The sequence below is a fragment of the Hylobates moloch genome, unplaced genomic scaffold (assembly GCF_009828535.3).
Source record: "Hylobates moloch isolate HMO894 unplaced genomic scaffold, HMol_V3 SCAFFOLD_12, whole genome shotgun sequence".
Classification (NCBI taxonomy): Eukaryota; Metazoa; Chordata; class Mammalia; order Primates; family Hylobatidae; genus Hylobates; species Hylobates moloch.
Window position 1 is genome coordinate 37,943,408 of NW_026652287.1, and position 6,777 is coordinate 37,950,184.

Below are 6,777 nucleotides of genomic sequence, written 5' to 3' on the forward strand. Positions count from 1 at the left end.
GGGGTGTGTGGGGGTGGGGGGGTGGGGGGTGGGGGTGGGGCCTGTGGTGGGGGAGTGTGTGCACACATGCATTTATGTGCTGAGATAAACGTCAGGCAGGACCCACATGCGAGTGTGGGGAAGGCAGGGTGCCTGGATTCTCATAGCTCCATTCTTCTCCCAAGCTCTGCCTCACCTGCCTCCTTGAAGGAAACACGGGGAAGCCAGGACTGGCCGTTGCATTGGTGACAAATATGTCCCAGGTAAGTTGACAGCTCACCCTCTCCCAGAAGCGTGTTGTTGTTCCCACGAGTGAATGTGCCTCTGCCTGTGGCTGGGGAGTCAGGCAAAGCCCATGGAGCCAGGCAGGGCCCACCACCAGCCGTGCTGTCGCAGGTCTCTGCACCTCTGCTTGGAGAGAGACGCTGCCCTGGGGATTCTCCTGGGGCCACCCCCACCCCAGTACTGACCGGTCCTTTCCACGCCTCATCCTGGCTGCCTGTGAGCTTCACGTTCTGCTGCAGAGCGCACTAAGAGGAGATGAAAGCGTCTTTGGTGGGGCGCAGTGGCTCAAGCCTGTAATTCCAGGCTTTGGGAGGCTGAGACAGGAGGATCGTTTGAGGCCAGGAGTTCAAAACCAGCCTGGGCAACATAGCAAGACCCCCATCTCTATAAATATTTTAAAAATTTGCCTGGTGTGGTGGTGCACAGCTGTAGTCCCAGCTACTTAAGAGGCTGAGGTGAGAGAATCACTTGAGCCCAGGAGGTCAAGGCCACAATGAGGAGTGATCACTCCACTGCATTCCAGCCTGGGTGACAGAGTAAGACTCTGTCTCTAAAAATAATAATAAAGTAAAATAAAAAGAAAGTATCTTTGTCTTAAGGAACTCAGGGTCTTGCAGGGGACGTTAGGCATTTATGGAGCGGGCAGTGCTCTCCTGGTGGCAGCATCTCCTGCGACTGTCGTGACCTGCAGATAACAAGGAGTGGACTGAGCCGTGCCCCACTCCAATTTTTTTTTCTTTTTTTTTCGAGATGGAGTTTCACTCTTGTTGCCCAGGCTACAGTGCAGTGGTGCAATCTCAGCTCATTGCAACCTCCGCCTTCCAGGTTCAAGTGATTCTCCTGCCTCAGCCTCCCGAGTAGCTGGGATTATAGACACCTGCCATCACGCCTGGCTACTTTTTGTATTTTTAGTTGAGATGAGGTTTCTCCATGTTGGTCAGGCTGGTTTCGCACTCCTGACCTCAGGTGATCCGCCTGCCTCAGCCTCCCAAAGTGCTGGGATTACAGGCGTGAGCCACCGCGCCTCGCCAGGGATTAAGATTTTTAAGCCACCCCTCTGTGATCGTTTGTGATGACAGCCTGAACAGGCTAATGCATGAGAAAGACACACAGTCAATTGGTAGAGACTGAAGTCCAGTCGCGTGACTCAGGTACTCTTTTTCCTGAGACAGGGCCACACGTGATGGTGTGTGCCGGTTGTCCCAGCTACTTGGGAGGCTGAGGTGGGAGGATCGCTTAAGCCCAGCAGTTCGAGGCTGCCGTGAGCTGCATTTGCACCACTGCACTCCAGCCTGGGTGACAGAGCAAGACCCTGTCTCAGAATAAAGAGCACCTGAGTCATATGACCGGACGTCAGTCTCTACCAATCGACTGTATGCTCTTCCTGTTGCATTAGGCTGTTCAGGCTGCTGAAACTATCACAGATGGGGTGGCTTAAACAACAGACATTGATTTTCTCACAGTTCTGCAGGCTGGAAGTCCAAGATCAAAATAGTGGCAGAGTTGGTTCCTTCTGGAGGCTCCAAGAAAGAATTTGTTCCATGCTCTTACCTAGCTGCTGGTAGTCACTGGCGTCCTTGGCATTCCCTGGCTTGTGGACCCATCACTCCAGTCTTTGCCTCCCACACCAAATGACATTCTTCCCTCTGTGTCCCTCCCTCTGTCCACATTTCCCCTTCTTTTTTTTTTTTTTTTAATTTATATTTTGTTTGTTGTTGTTGTTTTTTTTTTTTTTTTTTTTGAGACGGAATCTTGCTCTGTCACCCAGGCTGGAGTGCAGTGGCGCAATCTCGGCTCACTGCAAGCTCTGCCTCCCGGGTTCACGCCATTCTCCTGCCTCAGCCTCTCCGAGTAGCTGGGACTATAGGCGCCCGCCACCACGCCCGGCTAATTTTTTTTGTATTTTTTAGTAGAGACGGGGTTTCACTGTGGTCTCGATCTCCTGACCTCGTGATCCGCCTGCCTCGGCCTCCCAAAGTGCTGGGATTACAAGCGTGAGCCACCGCGCCCGGCTATTTTGTTTGTTTTTTTGAGACAGGGTCTTGCTCTGTTGCCCAGGCTGCACTGCAGTGGCAGGATCATAGCTCATTGCAACCTCCACCTCCCAGGCTCAGGCAATCCTCCCTCCTCAGCCTCCCAGGTAGCTGGGACTACAGGCACCCGCCCACACTCATGGGTAATTTTTTTATTTTTTGTAGAGATGGTCATCACTGTGTTGCCTAGGCTGGTCTTGAACTCCCAGCCTCAATCAATCGTCCCACCCAAAGTGCTGGGATTACAGGCATAAGCCACCGCACCTGGCCAGATTTCCTTTTCTTATAAGGACACCAGTCATTGGATTAGGGCCCACCCAACCCCCAGTACAACCTCATCTTTTTTTTTTTTTTTTTTCTTTTTGAGACAGTCTCACTTTGTAGCCCAGGCTGGAGTGCAGTGGCATGATCTCGGCTCACTGCAACCTCCACCTCCCGGGTTCAAGCAGTTCTCTGCCTCAGCCTCCCAAGTAGCTGGGACTACAGGCACCCACCACCACGCCCGGCTAATTTTTTGTATTTTTAGTAGAGACGGGGTTTCACCATGTTGGCCAGGCTGGTCTCGAACTCCTGACCTTGTGATCCACCCGCCTCAGCCTCCCAAAGTGCTGGGATTACAGGGTGAGCCACTGCGCCCGGCCACAACCTCATCTTAATTCATTGACATCTGCAAAGACTCTAGTTCTCAAATCAGGTCACCTTTGCAGGTACCAAGGGTTAAAACCTCAACGTACCTTTTTTTGTGGAGAAAGGGGTCACAGTTCAAACTGATAACAGGACACCCCACTGAGCCAAACTGCGTGTGTTGTTTTAGGACTCGGTGACCTTTGCAGACGTGGCCGTGAACTTCACCAATGAGGAGTGGACCCTGCTGGATCCAGCTCAGAGGAATCTCTACAGAGATGTGATGCTGGAAAACTCTAGGAACCTGGCATTCATAGGTAAGGAGGCCCCCTTCCTGCCCTTAATCAGTGATGGGACCAGTGCTGGTCTGGAACCGTGTTCTGGAAAGTGCATTGGAAAATGGGAACTGGGTTAAATTCCAGAGACACAGCTGCTGCCCCCCAGGTAGTAGATGTAGGGTTCACCGTGAAACTGGAAATCAGTTTGTTGCATTACTTTATTTTATTTTATTTCATTTTATTTTTCGAGACAAGGTCTCACTCTATCTCCCAGGCTGGAGTGCAGCGGCATCATCTCAGTTCACTGCAACTTCCACCCCCCAGGTTCATGCAATTCTCCTGCCTTAGCCTCCCTAGTAGCTGGGAATACAGGTGCACACCACCACACCTGGCTAATTTTTGTTTGTATTTTCAGTAGAGGCAGATTTCACCATGTTGGCTAGGCTTGTCTTGAACTCCTGACCTCAAGTGATCCTCCCACCTCAGCCTCCCAAAGTGCTGGGATTACAGGCGTGAGCCACCACACCCAGCCTTTATTTTTCTTTTCATTAAGATGGGGTCTCACCCTGTCACCCAGGCTGGAGTGAAGTGGCACCATCTCGGCTCACTGCAACCTCCGCCTCCTGGGCTCAAGCGATTCTCCTGCCTCAGACTCCTGAGTATCTGGGATTCCAGGCATGTGCCACCACGCCCAGCTAATGCATTACATTTTTATTCTCTTCGTGATTGAACAGACTTTGGGGGATCCTTATGTAGGTGAACATGGTGCACAGGAAATGGGTCGTTGTGAGTCCTTTTGGCAGAGTTTTAGTGCATTGATGAGAAAAGTAGAGGGACCACTATTACTCTTCTGTTCACACATCTTCAGCTTCAGAACCCCAGCAAACCAAAGCCTGTGTCCATTTCACAGAAAGTCTTGGCACAATTCCTTTACACCACATGCTTGCCCAGTGAACAGGATTTCAACTAGGCAAACCCAGTCTGCCCTCTCATTTGGAGCAAGAAGTTGTCTGAAAACAGTGCAGGGCAGTTTTGTCCCATCATTCCTGCATCTCAGTGCCAGGCAGATGTGAACATTACAGGACCAACAGGTTTGTAAGCCAGCAGCATGGTAACAGAGCAACAGGCTCACGCCACTGAGACAGCAGGGTTTGCAACAGAGTTTCCTGATTACATGGTGCCAACCGAGGAGATGGGAGGAGACGCTCAAATTCTTCTCCCTGAGGGGTTCTGGGGTTTTTGCTTTTTTGTTTTTTGAGATTGTGTTTCACTCTTGTTGCCCAGGCTGGAGTGCAGTGGCGTGATCTCGGCTCACTGCAACCTCCGCCTCCTGGGTTCAAGCAATTCTTCTGCCTCAGCCTCCCGAGTAGCTGGGATTACAGGCATGCACTACTACACCTGGCTAATTTTTGTATTTTTAGTAGAGACAGGGTTTCACTATGTTGGCCAGGCTTGTCTCAAACTCCTGACCTCAAGTGATCTGCCCACCTCGGCCTCCCAAAGTGTTGGCATTACAGGCATGAGCCACTGCTCTCACTTTTAAGGGGATCATGGAGGGCAAGGGACTGGAGAATTGGAGATGTTGATTGGTCAGAGGAAGGGGGATGAAGTCATCGGGATAAGGAAAGTACATTCTTTGGTGCGTCAGTTTCTCACAGCGTTCCTCAGATCAGTGAGCGTAGTCATTTCATCAGAAGGCAGGACCTGGGCCGGGCGCGGTGGCTCAAGCCTGTAATCCCAGCACTTTGGGAGGCCGAGGTGGGTGGATCACGAGGTCAGGAGATCGAGACCATCCTGGCTAACACGGTGAAACCCTGTCTCTACTAAAAAATACAAAAAAATACAAAAAAATTAGCCGGGCGTGGTGGCGGGCGCCTGTGGTCCCAGCTACTCGGGAGGCTGAGGCAGGAGAATGGCGTGAACCCAGGAGGCAGAGGTTGCAGTGAGCCGAGATCGCGCCACCGCACTCCAGCCTGGGGGACAGAGAAAGAATCTGTCTCAAAAAAAAAAAAAAAAAAAAAAAAGAAGGCAGGACCTGAAGGAATATCTCAAAGGGAAAACTTAATGTTTTAAAATTTTCAAGGTGTTATCTACAGAGCAGCTAAGGAGACCTATAGGCCAGGCACAGTGGCTCACATCTGTAATCCTAGCACTTTGGGAGGCTGAGGCAGGACAAGGATTACTTGAGGCCAGGAGGTCGAGACCAGCCCAGCCAACATGGCAAAACACTGTTCTTTTTTGTATTTAAAAACAATTTTTTTTAATTAAAAGAAAGAAAAAAACAGGCACTCTGTCCCCCAGGCTGGAGTGCAGTGGCACAATCTCGGCTCACTGCAATCTCTGCCTCCCGGATTCAAGCGATTCTCCTGCCTCAGCCTCCTGAGGAGCTGGGATTACAGGCACCCGCCACCATGCCTGGCTAATTTTTGTATTTTTAGTAGAGATGGGGCTTCACCACGTTGGCCAGGCTGGTCTCAAACTCCTGACCTCCGGTGATCCACCCACTTCAGCCTCTCAAAGTGCTGTGATTACAGGAGTGAGCCACTGTGCCTGGCCGAGCTTATGTTTTTTGACTTTTATCCATCCTCTCGTATATTCATTTTTCCCAGAGAAAGGCCTGTTTCTTTTCTCCTTAAAATTGCACATGGAGCCAGCTACTCAGGAGACTGAGGCAAGAGAATCACTTGATCCCAAGAGCCCAAGGCTGCAGTGTGCTGTGATCACACCTATGAATAGCCACTGCGCTCCAGCACCTGGGCAACCTAGTGAGACCCTCATCTCAAAAAAATAAAAATTTCACATGGACTCTCTGTCCAATTCTCTTCCACTTAGAATTCCTGATAATTTCCTTGATCTCTGCAGAACCGTTCCTCAGTAACATGACACTCTCCGTGTTGAACCCCTGACCTTACCATCATCACATTCCTGACACTGCAGAACCTCTGATGTCTTTCTCTGCTTCCTTCCTCTTGCTTTCTTCCCCTTCACATTTTTATCATACATGTTGAGTGAACATTTAGAAAGAAATCCACACAGAGGCCTGGCACGTTGGCTCATGCCTATAATCCCAGCACTTTGGGAGGCTGAGGCAGGTGGATCACATGAGGCCAGGAATTCAAGACCAGCCTGACCAACATGGTGAAACCCCATCTCAACTGAAAATACAAAAATTAGCCAGGCATGGTGGCACGCACCTGTAATCTCAGCTACTCAGGAAGCTGAGGCCAGAGAGTTGCTTGAACCTGGGAGGCAGAGGTTGTAATGAGCCAAGATCATGACACTGCACTCCAGCCTGGGCCACAGAGCAAGACTCTGTCGAAAGAAAAGAGAGAAAGACAGAAAGAGAGAACGAGAGAGAGAGGAAGGAAGGAAGGAAGGAAGGAAGGCAGGAAGGAAGAAAGAAGGAAGGAAGGGAAAGAGAGAGAAAGAAAGAGAAAGAAAAGAAAGAAAGAAAAGAAAGAGAAAGAAAAGAAAGAAAAGAAAGAAAGAAAGAGAAAGAAGAAAGAAAGAGAAAGAAGAAAGAAAGAGAAAGAAGAAAGAAAGAAAAAGAAAGAAAGAAAGAAAGAAAGAAAGAAAGA

The 6,777-nt window shown here is 50.0% G+C and overlaps 1 protein-coding gene across 1 annotated transcript in view; it reads left to right on the plus strand.

The window, feature by feature from the left end:
* The window catches only part of MEIS3 (Meis homeobox 3), a 23,721-nt gene that overhangs the window by 520 nt on the left and 16,424 nt on the right, over positions 1-6,777 (plus strand). The gene's annotated exons all lie outside the window — the stretch shown is intronic.